Raw genomic sequence first — 12,279 nt, 5'->3', positions numbered from 1 at the left:
AGTGTAACTAACTGAATTTTATACTACGTAGTTGCACTGCTGCAGTGTCACCATCTAGCGTTTCAGCATGCTATACTAAAAACACCTTAAAGACGAAGAGGAAACTGTCTTATATGTCTTCTTCCCCTCAAACGGCACGAATCCATGGCACTAATGTCAATGGAGCGACATATATGCCATAAATGTCGTACGGAATTATGGAAAAATATAATAGTTAAATAATTAACAATATATTAACTAAACTGCGAAGAAAATTTATATTAAGAAATTGTAAGTAGGTTTTTAATACAGTTTATTTCAATATGCAATAGAATAAGAAATAAATACACAAGTTAGTGTTGTAGTAAATATTATTCTGTTTTATAATATTTGTGCAAATTAATAGATTTCTGATATGTATGCAAACGATATGTGTATGTTAAGAGTAATTTAGATATAATTAAAACATTTGACTTATAAAAAAGATTCTTTTCAACTTCATTATTAATTATATAGATAATTATATAATTAGATGTATTACGTCTAAGTATCATTTATAATTAAGTTCTTGAAATAACAAAAGGATCAATATTTAGATCAAATATTTCGTATGATTAATGATAAACGAAACAAAAATTATAGTATAAAAAAGATAATATTTCCAATCGAATATTGTACTTCTTAACTTTCCCCACTTTGCACCCTAAATCGTGTCGCCCCTGTTTTTCATAGGGACCAATGAAAGTCGCGAAAGAAGGGTTGCGTCGATACACATGCGCAACTAATCACGATTCACCCTGGACTTGAGACACGGTCAAAACACGCATCGGCCTCCTCGTTGCGTTATTCTTTCACCGCTTCTCAAAATCTTCCGTTTTCTGTGAAAGTGTCGATAAACGTTTTACCTTGTGCTAACAGTTCTGTCACTCGTCCTATCGTTTCACACCAATAGTTTTTTAGCCGTGATTGAATTTTTTGTGTCATTACGTATTTTTTACCAATTAGTTGTGAGTTATTGTTTCCCGCGCGTACCATGCAGTGCGTCACAGTTTTTTAGCATTCACTCCAGACTGGCAGGTCGAGTTTTGGTGAGTAACCTCACTAAATATTTTATTCATGATTCGTCAGCGAGCAGAAAATGTTGAGGCGGTATTTAATCGCGTGCGTAGAAATGTATTGGAAGGGGTTTTTATGCAGCACGCGCGTGCGAAAGAGGCTTGCTTGCGAGATCAATAGCAGCCATTGCGGTTATGGTAACACGATCAGCTGATCGGTTGATGCTTATTTTGTTTACAAGTACCACACTATGATTGTACACTGCGAAACCTGTTGGGTCTTTCAGATCTTATAAGCCTAACTTTATTTTCTTTTTGATGCTATTATACACGAATAAATATATAAATTCACGTTATTTGTAAAAGGATATTTTGTATTTCTTGTTCAAAAATAACTTCTAATGTGAAAATTACTGTAGTCACGTTATACGATTTTTTTTCCTTCTTTAAGTGAATTTTATTGCATTTACAATTCAGGCAGTCAGAATGGTTTCAACGCTCGGAATGAATAGTCACGTTACTGTGGCGGTTACTTCATGACATTTAGCGGCTTCTTGTGAAGTTTAGACGCCGTTACATTTGTGTCGTGTGTTCAATATGATTATGGGAAAAAATAATCAAGGAAATTTATCCATCGATGTATATACATGTTCATAATTTATATACATATATATACTTAATGTAACGTGAAGAAAATTGGCTGTTTATACTGGATATGAAATTTTTTAATTTTATCACGTTGATATTACGCAACCTGTATTACCGACTAGGTAGATAGGTTATTTGTACAGTGCGCATGTGACGTGATTTTTTTTAAATATTTAAATCTGATTATATACAGAATATTAAAAAATGTTTAGTTTTAAATATTTTATTGCTTCACTAATTTTTAATAATTAACGTTTATTAAATGAACTGTAATGTTTATTGCATCAATGTTTTGTGAAGATTTACTATGAAATATTAATCCACTTGTTTACGAAATGAATCGTGAGGTATGATTTTACCTACGGTTATGCAAAATTCGATGGATTTCGTGTTAACAATGTCTTATCGTATTTACTATCGTATTTTAGAATTACATGTATTGAAATATTATTACGATATATTATCTTGATAACTTATCAAGTTATTATATATATATATAGATTTCAATATGATTACGATTTTCTCGAAGATTGGGATATTGATGAGATATTTATTTTGATAATGATTATACATTTATAGTCCACATTTAACATGCTATTTTTATACACAAAATGAGTATGAACATCATTGAGCTACTTCTGTTTATCTGATTCATTTAACACACTGGTTCTTTTGAAGTTTGGATACCTTACTGAGCGATGAAGATCGTTTGTGCAGATTATCCTTCATATTATCATTTATGGAAAATACATATCAATGAGAAATAGTTATATAGGAAATAGGTACCGCCATACATCAAGTATAGTTAATAAACGAAAATTATTTATACCGGCCATTCCGCGCCAAAACAATTACTATTGTATCAAGGCAGGAATTTTGATGATATTTAAATATATTGTAGTTCACATGAAATTAGAGACGCGTTAAGTCATCATTTTTCTATTTCCATAATCGTTTCAAAAATACAATCCCTCAAGGTTTGCAGTTTTATTTTCAACAAATGAATTTTTGATTCTGAAATTATTGAAGATACAAACCTTTTTTTAAAGAGGTTCAATCTCTCCGAATAAATTTTGCTTGAATTGCAAAAATAATTTTTACCAAATAGAGATAATAAAAATATTTTTGTTTTGCAGTTTAACCTTTGATTCAGTCAAAAAAAAAAAAACTGTAATAGAATAATGTAAAAACAAAATTTGAAATTTATTTCGATTGCAATACTTTTCTACTTTATACGACCAAAAATAAAAATTACGCGTCATTGAAGCACGATTACCGTAGTTTTATTTTCAACAAATGAAGTTTTGATTCTGAAATTATTAAAGATACAAACCTTTTTTCAAAGAGGTTCAATCTCTCCGAATAAGTTTTGCTTGAATTACAAAAATAATGTTTATTATTTAATATTATTTAATATTTATTTCGATTGCAATACTTTTCTACTTTATAAGACGTAAAATAAAAATTACGCGTCATTGAAACACGATTACCATACATTCTTAAGATACTTTAATGTCGACGACCCGTCGAGTAGTCAACACATATTTGTATTTATTTTGTATTCGTTCACGGTTAAATAGAGCATTGCAATGCGACTTTCAATCCGAGCAAACCAGTATGAACATTGCAAACTGCCGCGCGGCGCTTTACAAATTCAACGGTGTGCTCGTTGTGTATGACGAATAAATTTTCTTTCTCGGAGAAAGAATTGCGATGTGACAACACGCCTCGGACGATATGAAGGTCCGCAATGCAGGCTTCTTGAGGGATCTTCATGTTCTGTCCGACGGGGAAGAGTCTTTTTAAAGGTTTCTAACCATTCTCACGGCGCGACCTAATTATGCGCCAATGTTTCTCGGCGTGCGTCATCGGAATCAGAAGTTCAAAGTGCTTTGAAACAAGATTTTGTTCCTAAATAAGTAGAGTTTGAAATCGTTTGTTACCGTGTCCCATGAACTTTTTAAACGTGCAAACAATTTATCATATGCAGTTTTCATGATCGTTTTGTTAGGCGACACCATGAACTTAAACAATTTCAATTAAAAACAACTTATTACAATTTCTATCTATCTAAATATTTGTTAATATTTTTTAGGATTTATTTATAAAAAAAAACTAAAATATTTTGTCATACAAAATTCAAATTATATTTATACTTTTTCCGGCAATAAAGATGAATTTGGATTTTCCATTTATCTAAATTGAAAATAGACAATATGTTTTTAGTTTACAAATTAACAAACCTTGTTACACTTGTGGGAATTTGGGGATTCAAATGAGCAAAACTCGACTTCCTCTCAGTAACACACATTTAATAAGCGCGAGGCTTCGTTACAGACAAAAGACACACGGTACAATAGTAGTAAGTTAGAAGAACTCTAGGTGGCGCAGAAACAAATGGCGTTTTATTTCTAACAACTCTTACATTTTAATTTCAATGTTAAACACGTGGAGTACCAAAAATATTCGAACTATTATTCTTGAAATAATTACTATTAGGTCATTCTTGAATTATTCCAGGTTAGGGTATTATTAAATTAATTATTATTAGGTTATTCTTGAATTAATTATTATTAGGTTATTCTTGAATTATTCTAGGTTAGGTTATTCTTGAATTGATTATTATAATTTCGTTGTTTTAGTGTACTGTACAAAATTATTTTGTAATAAATTTGAGTATTTGGTTTTACAATTTACAGACATGACGGACGTTTCCGCAGACGAAAATAAAAACGTCTTCCATTTAAATAAACGTGTCATGGTGTAAATGGAATGCAGAACTTCACGTGGAAAACTTCGATCTATTGTTAAACATGGCGAAGGAAGTTGGCCTTGTCTTGTTATGCATACAAACACTTTAATACTTAAAAATTGAATATTTATAGAACAGGAAAAGGCCCTTTGATGAAGTTTCCATTTACAAGAATATTTTTCAATGATCGTATATGGTACAAAGTAATTTTCAATGCGAAGAACAATTATATTTACGAATACAATCGTCGATTCAAAATATTATTTCATTAAATATACAGTATCTCTTCTATCTTTAAATATTGGAATCGTTCTGTACAAGTTATTCGGAAACGATAACTTTTAAATGGTTCAAACAGTATATTGGATGTAGTAACAACCTTTTTTGATAGTACTTTAAGCTTCACTGAAATTTTCTTTATGACCGTATAATACATGTACATATTTCCTGTCCTTTATAACTATACTGCCCATTCTTGTATATTTCTCTTACAAATATGCGAACTTTATTCAAAACAGTTTTCTTTCTATATTTTGCATAATTCACGAAATGTAAATGATTCTATCAGATGTTTCAAATAATATCGACGAAAGAATTAATGAATATTTAGAAGCACATAGATGTTGTTTCAAACATTTAAAGAAATAATTTCTGTCGCAGAACGCTTAATATATTTCATTCTCTTTGATGAAGAGGGGTTTTTACATAGTTATGACACGTAGCAAAACATTATAGAAAACTAAGGAAAATACAACAATTATTTGTTCATGGCATCTACAAATATAAATGAAAATTCCTATTACAGGATAATCTCATATATAGAAACTGTTCTAAAATTTTGTTTCATTTTAAACAAGAACCAAAAATAACAGTTATTTTGGTTACGCAATAATCATTATTTATGATTCCGATTTGTAATTTTAGGCATCAATGTAGGGCATGTATTCTGTAAAGAAGGAAATAATTTTCAGAAACTTTTTAAATTATCTGCATTTTTAAATTTTTCGTCATAAACAAAACGTGTAAGATTTTTTTTTTAAGTTTTCTTTTTTCATCCTTCGGAAGAATATAATACGTTACCAAAATGGCGTCATTTGCTTTGGTATCACATCAATCTTACGAACTTCAAAATCGTTCGATACAACCAAATATTAACTTATGAACGTCAATATTTGGAATTAATTTGTATCGTCTTGATATCGTATTATAGATACGTACATCATTCGCTCGATTACCCTCTGTTAGGTTACCGGTACGTGTGTACACCGTTTAGTAATTAGCGTATATGGCACAATACGTCTAGATACAAATTTCGAATAATTAATAAAAGCTAAACAAATGTTTATCTGTTATTCGTTAAATAAGAATAAAAATTTCAATTATACGATGAAATATTCCATAGTGAACCAATTAGAATGTAACTTTTCGGTTGTATAACAGTCACGAATAAATTACTAGATTTCTCTCTTTTTTTTAGTGTGAGGTAACTTTTGTAGATGTCACTATGTATTCTGGTTTTTAAACGGAATTTTAATTTTAAGGTGGTGAACGATTTTCACTATGACCGACTGTAGGTTCGCCTCTCGTGGGCCAAAACGTTGAAGGGTAAATGTTTTGTTTTCTGATTTTATTCTGATTTTAAAATACTCGAGCAAAAGAAGCAACTCTAATTGTTATTTATTTATAACTCATTTATGTGTAGATTCTCAGTATATCATATTATAGTGTGACAGAAAATATTACGTAATTAATTAATCGAAGGTGTCGTTAAAATTACACGAAAATGGACTTGCATACAATCTGCAAAATACGAGATAATTATACAGCACGACATTTGAAACGCATTTACATATATTTGTACATGAATGTTTTTTGTGTTCGCTGCTGACGTTACTATGCACGTATTACAAGAAATCACCTGATAATCGCAATTCATACGTTCTGTTATGTTTCTATGTAATAATGTTAATGCTGTATATGATAATAATTCGATATTCATTTTTCATACATTATTTACATAGTACAATTTAAAAAAGAAATGATGACTCAGTAAACAAGTATAAAGTGTGTTACATAAATAAGTATGTATCACATGTGCGTTTAAAATTCTTAAAAAAATTTCCATAAGTAACAGAGGTAATTCTCATAAGTAACTCTCTTTGAAGTAAAGAATTAAAACATTGTTTTCCGCATAAAATGTTTTCGAGTTTCTTTGAATATGAAACCAAACTTTACGGATAAAAACAAGTCATTTGTCTCAGATTCGTGAGAAGTTATTATACAGAGTGTTCGGGAAAAATTTTAATGGGGGATTCTAGAGGCCAAAATAAGACGAAAATCAAGAATACCAATTTGTTGATGGAGGCTTCGTTAAAAAGTTATTAACGTTTAAAGTTCCGCCAGTACTGAATTTTTTTCTCGAAAATGCGCAAGATTTCGGGGGTATGTCTATTCACCAAAAATGATTGTAATTAACCCCCGCAATCAAAAATAATTTTTCCAGAACGATTTGAAATTTCTTTTTCCCGTCGAAAAATTTCACACCTTCTCGAATTTTTTTCTAGAAAGTGGGTAGGATTTCGGGAGTATGTCTATTCACCAACAATTATTGTAATTGACCCCCGCAACCGAAAATATTTTTTCCAGAACGGTTTGAAATTGTAGAATTTAATTTTTCCCAGGGGTGGCCGAACACCCTGTATAATATAAATTAGAGGTGAAGATATCATTATTGTCGCGTTGTAATTATTCTGTTACATATCCTCGAATATTTTTTAACATCGTTCTAAAATTCTATTTCCTCGATGTTTGAATGTTGAATTAAAATTGTATGTGCAAGCTGGATAAGATGTAAGGAAAATATGCTGTAACATATCTTTTATATTTATTGAAAGAATTGTTAAATGTCGAGAAAAGATTAAAGAAAGTTTTACTATTGTTAAAAAGTAAGCATTGAAGATAGATTGGATAGTTATCTTTAGTCAAAGAAATCCAATTGACCGAGTCAAAAATTTGACTGTTGATCGGTACATAGAAATTAAAGCGCGATAATCTAGATATCCTAAATGGGGGGGCCGACTTGTCCAAAGTGCATTTTAAGCAATCAATAATACACACGTTATTTTACAGGCAAGAACACGTGAAAACGATTTGTGTCGATTTAGTTTTAGTCAAAACCTTCGTTTCAAAAGCGTTTGTAACAACATTGTTGGAAGGATGAAATGATTTATAGGTATGGTAAGTTGAGAGACTCAGGTAGCACTACGAGGGTCCCAAAGTGCCATTTGGTTACCAGATTATGAGGTAGGACCTTCGTAGTAGTAGTTTCCCTTGTTGACCATATTTTCTCTGTGATATTCTCGAGATTTTCATTTCATAACGTAGCCAAGTAGGGTCACACAATAATAATCTTTTTATAAAAATAATGATGTTGAGGAACTCTTTAACACGTTGACTGTTGTACCAGTTTTCTCTATCTAGGGATATTCTTGATATTTTTTCAAATTATAACATAACAAATAGAACTATTCAATATTTCAATGGGGTATTTGTTATTTTGTAATCTTTTAAATGGCAATGACATTATTAACACTGGAACTACCAAAGCAGTCAAAATGAACCATTCGTAATTTCTAATAGAATTTGTACAAAATTTATTCGACTGAATTTTTGAAAAACTGTAATTTTCTATAAGAGAATGAATAAACGCTTATCTCCATTGCATTATATATTTTTTCACGTATCTATCGTTTTAATTTCTTTGGTATAAATAAGTGCACTATATTTGTCGGTAGTTCAAGTGTTAAAAAATACAGGTTGTTCGGCCACACCTGGGAAAAATTTTAATGGGGGATTCTAGAGACCAAAATAAGACAAAAATCAAGAATATCAATTTCTTGATTGAGGCTTCGTTAAAAAGTTATTAACAATTAAATTAACAAATTTCAAATCGTTCTGGAAAAAATATTTTCGGTTGCGTTACACATACCCTCGAAATCCTACCCACTTTTTCGGCAATAAAGATGATTTTGGATTTCCTATTTATCTAAATTGGAAATGGATAATATGTTTTCAGTTTAAAAATTGACAAACCTTATTACTCTTACTATCTGTTACTCGCATTAATTGGTAAGACCACTGTAAAAACCTGAAATAAAGCGTTTTCTTGCCATTTTTTTTTTTTTTTTTTTGGATGGATGGAAAAGTAAGAGTATAATAATATTCAATTAACCATGTCGTTAAGTGTTAAAAAAAAAATATTTATTCAAAAATAGTGCAAAATGACGACGCTGGAGCCATTCTCGCGAGGCGTGTTTTGAATTTGACGCAAATTTGTATCTGGGAAAAAATAAAAAATTTTCTCTTAATCTACATGAGTATAGCTAGAGAAATACTTAGGGGATCTTCGATAAGTTAATTTTAACATTATTTATTGACAAATGATTGCCCCATTTTTTGTACAAAATTGAACTTTCTACTTCAAATGTTCGCCAATCACACAAAAATCCCCTACGTATTTCTTTAGCTATACTCATGTAGATTAAGAGAAAATTTTTTGTTTCTTCCCAGATACAAATTTGCGCCAAATTGAAAACACGCCTCGCGAGAATGGCTCCAGCGTCGTCATTTTTCACTATTTTTGAATAAAAATTTTTGTTTTAACACTTAACAACATGGTTAATAACATCCTTGAATATCATTATCCTCTTACTGTTCCATCCATCCAAAAAAAAAATCGCAAAAAAACGTTTTATTTCAGGCTTTTACAGTGGTCTTACCCCTCAATTAACATTTTCACTGCCACGTCATACACAGGTGACAGGATTTATCATTATGATGCTAGAAAAATTAATTCTCAAGTTAAGACGTTGGGGAAAATAAATTTGGGCAAAATTTATGAATTTTAACAAGATTACGAAAATAAATACCGAAACAAATTTTAGGTTATGTAGCTTAGAATGGTCTAAAATGAAAATATTATACGGTTTTGATCTGGCAGTGAACGTGTTAAGTAAATGTAATTTTTTCTTATAAAATGACGCGTCATTAGTTTCTGTTGTTTTGCTAAACAGAATCGACGAATTTCCAACGGTTTGTAAACATTGCGATCGCACCTTTGCGCGACTGGATATATCCCCTCACGCGACGCCAAAGCGCTATTGTATATAAAGGGAACACGCGGTTAACAGCAGAGGCGAAGAACTCCGTATCTTGGAGGTAACAGTCGTATGCATTGCCGAGAGAGCATTGCCAGCTATCAGTATTAGTTCGACCGTCCTCATGCGCGGACCCGGGGCGTTCTACGCTACGCTGGTACGACGATTTCATTAGAGAAAAACGAACCTTCGTGTTTACACGCGTACCTCCATTCGCGCGTCTCCGTGCATTCGTGCGAGTCGAGATAGTGTCGGAAGGTGAACTGAACGTGGCGAAAACAGCTTCAACGAAAATAATTCACGTACGAGATCGTTCGAAACTTATAAAATATCACGAGCCTCGCTACGTGCCGCAAGAAACATTTGACGAATCGAATGTCGAAGAACGGATCGATAAAGAATGAGAAATAAACTGCGTGTTGTCGTCGCGATTTTTTTCGTGCCTTTGAAGGTGGATCAGGGAGAAGAGTTTGTTGTTCAGTGATCGTTAATATTACGTAAAGGTAACCGTGTGGACTATGCAACGAAGGCGACGCAAAGATAAATAAACGAATGAAATTAGTTTCGCTTGTCGTAACTCTTCCGGGCGCAGCTGCCGTGATCCATTCGAACTAAGTCATTCACGAAGTCGTAGCGAGTGACGGGCTTTTTTTTTTTCATTCTTTGTCAGCCAACGAATCGTCGAGCACGCGTTTCTTTTTCCTTTTTTTTCTCTCTCGTCGATAACGATCGGGGAAATAAACAAAACGTTTTAATTCGTTAGGTAATTGGTAACGGGCGAAAATCAATTGTGTGCATGCGATCATGAACAGGCAGAAGACCCGGGAAAGACTGGTTTACAATTTGGGAAATCTTATCTCGACTCGATTTTCGCAATAACAAGCGGACAAGTAATTGTATAATCGAAGATTAGTGGCATCGTGCGATTTCTGAAGTTCCGTAAAATGTGTCGTTTCCTTGCGTCTATGTTGGCGACGAGATTTCGCAGGACGTCGAAAAGTCGTTCTACAGGACTCGATTTTAAATAAGAACGAACAATCGATCCCGTATATCCGTGAAGTTGATCGATCAGTTCGATACGGAAGGAATGCGAAGTTGCCCGGAAGAAAAGAAATCGATTCGAAGGACTCCATTTCACGTTTCAAAACAATCGAAAGCGAGAACAGTTACTGGAAAGTCGCGAGCAGGTCGAGAGATTCAGTAACAGTTCCCATCTTGGAAAAATCTGAATTTGTCGATCTTGTACGTTACGTAGAAAAAAAAAAGAAAGTGTAAGTGACGATTTTATAAGAAGCGTTTTAACGTCGATTGGAGAATTTACAAAAAGCTGGTAATCTCGTGTGGTTTCAATGTCGTGAAATTTATCGCGGAAGGATTGCTTCGGTTTTATCATCTACGCGAAACTAAACATTGACATTGTGAATCTCGAACGTGACGCATGGTGAGAAGTGAATGTTTTAGCATGTGAGAAGATCTTGATGTTTTCGTGAACCTTTCGGTTGTCGTGTCTTTGTCAGAATTGGAGGAACAGATGACAACGTGCGTCATGGTACGTTTCCTTCTTTATTTTCTAATTTATGTACAGTGTAATCATTGTTCTAAATATGTGATACGATTTTAATGACAGAAATTTAACTGTATTAACGAAATAAGGTTGAGGTTGAGATTACTTGATAACGTGTAAGGTGGTTAATTTGGAAACGATACTGCCATGACATCTTTGTTACATTTTTGGTACTTTTGTATATTACATTTGAATCTTGCAACAGTTACTGATTTACGTAAGATACGATGTTCGTGCAAGGTAAGTGTTTCAAACCTGAAATTTCGACGACTGTATTCATCTTGTAAATTTAACTTTAATAAAAATATAATGGAACAATTATAGATTAGAATCTTGTTATAAATAATTGAAAAAATATACAGGGTGTTCGACCATTCTCGGGAAAAATTTTAATGGGGGATTCTAGAGGCCAAAATAAGACGAAAATCAAAAATACCAATTTGTTGATGGAGGCTTCGTTAAAAAGTTATTAACAATTAAATTAAAAAATTTCAAATCGTTCTAAAAAAATTATTTTTGATTGCGGGGATCAATTACAATCATTTTTGATCAATAGACATACACTCGAAATCCTAACCATTTTCGAGAAAAAAATTCCTTACCGAAAATATAATTTCAGACCAGAAATGGTTCCCGTAAATTTCATGCGAATCTATAAAACACCATAACTTCTGAACGGATTGGACAAGTTTAATGTTCAAAAAGCCAAACGCCGCGTATTTTAGTGTAGAATATGTAGCAATTATAAAAATATTCGAAAAGTTGTTCCTTGACCCCGTAATGTTAGAAAAACCCCATAAAAGTGGTCCAATTTTCAAACGGCCATAACTCCTACAATAGTGAACATATCTCATTGAAATTTTTTTCTGAAGTAGAGCTCATGGGTACCTACAAAAAAGTATTAGATAACTTTTCTGTAGGGCATCAAACGAAATTACTAAAAATCGAAAACGAATTTTTAAAAAAATCGACAAGGGGGTAGGTGCCTAAATTTTTCGGCGAAATTGAAAAGTTTCAAATCGTTCTGAAAAAATTATTTTCGGTTGCGGGGGTCAATTATAATCATTTTTGGTGAATAGACATACTCCCGAAATCCTACCCACTTTCGAGAAAAAAAATCGAGAA

At 32.3% G+C, this 12,279-nt stretch overlaps 1 protein-coding gene across 5 annotated transcripts in view; it reads left to right on the top strand.

The window, feature by feature from the left end:
* The first annotated feature begins 738 nt into the window (after positions 1 to 738).
* Positions 739 to 12,279, top strand: part of LOC143343345 (monocarboxylate transporter 9) — a 47,678-nt gene continuing 36,137 nt past the window's right edge. For 2 of the 5 annotated variants that reach the window (XM_076768175.1, XM_076768193.1), the window contains exon 1: positions 9,627 to 11,139. The gene's annotated coding sequence lies outside the window, so the exon portion shown is untranslated. Of the gene's footprint in view, positions 1,068 to 9,618; positions 11,140 to 12,279 lie in introns of those variants that run through there. The other 3 variants (XM_076768157.1, XM_076768165.1, XM_076768183.1) reach the window with 3 other exon arrangements.

The sequence above is a fragment of the Colletes latitarsis genome, chromosome 1 (genome assembly GCF_051014445.1).
Source record: "Colletes latitarsis isolate SP2378_abdomen chromosome 1, iyColLati1, whole genome shotgun sequence".
In the NCBI taxonomy this organism is placed as follows: Eukaryota; Metazoa; Arthropoda; class Insecta; order Hymenoptera; family Colletidae; genus Colletes; species Colletes latitarsis.
Note: the sequence above shows the minus strand (reverse complement) of the source record. Positions and strands in the feature narration are given on the sequence as shown.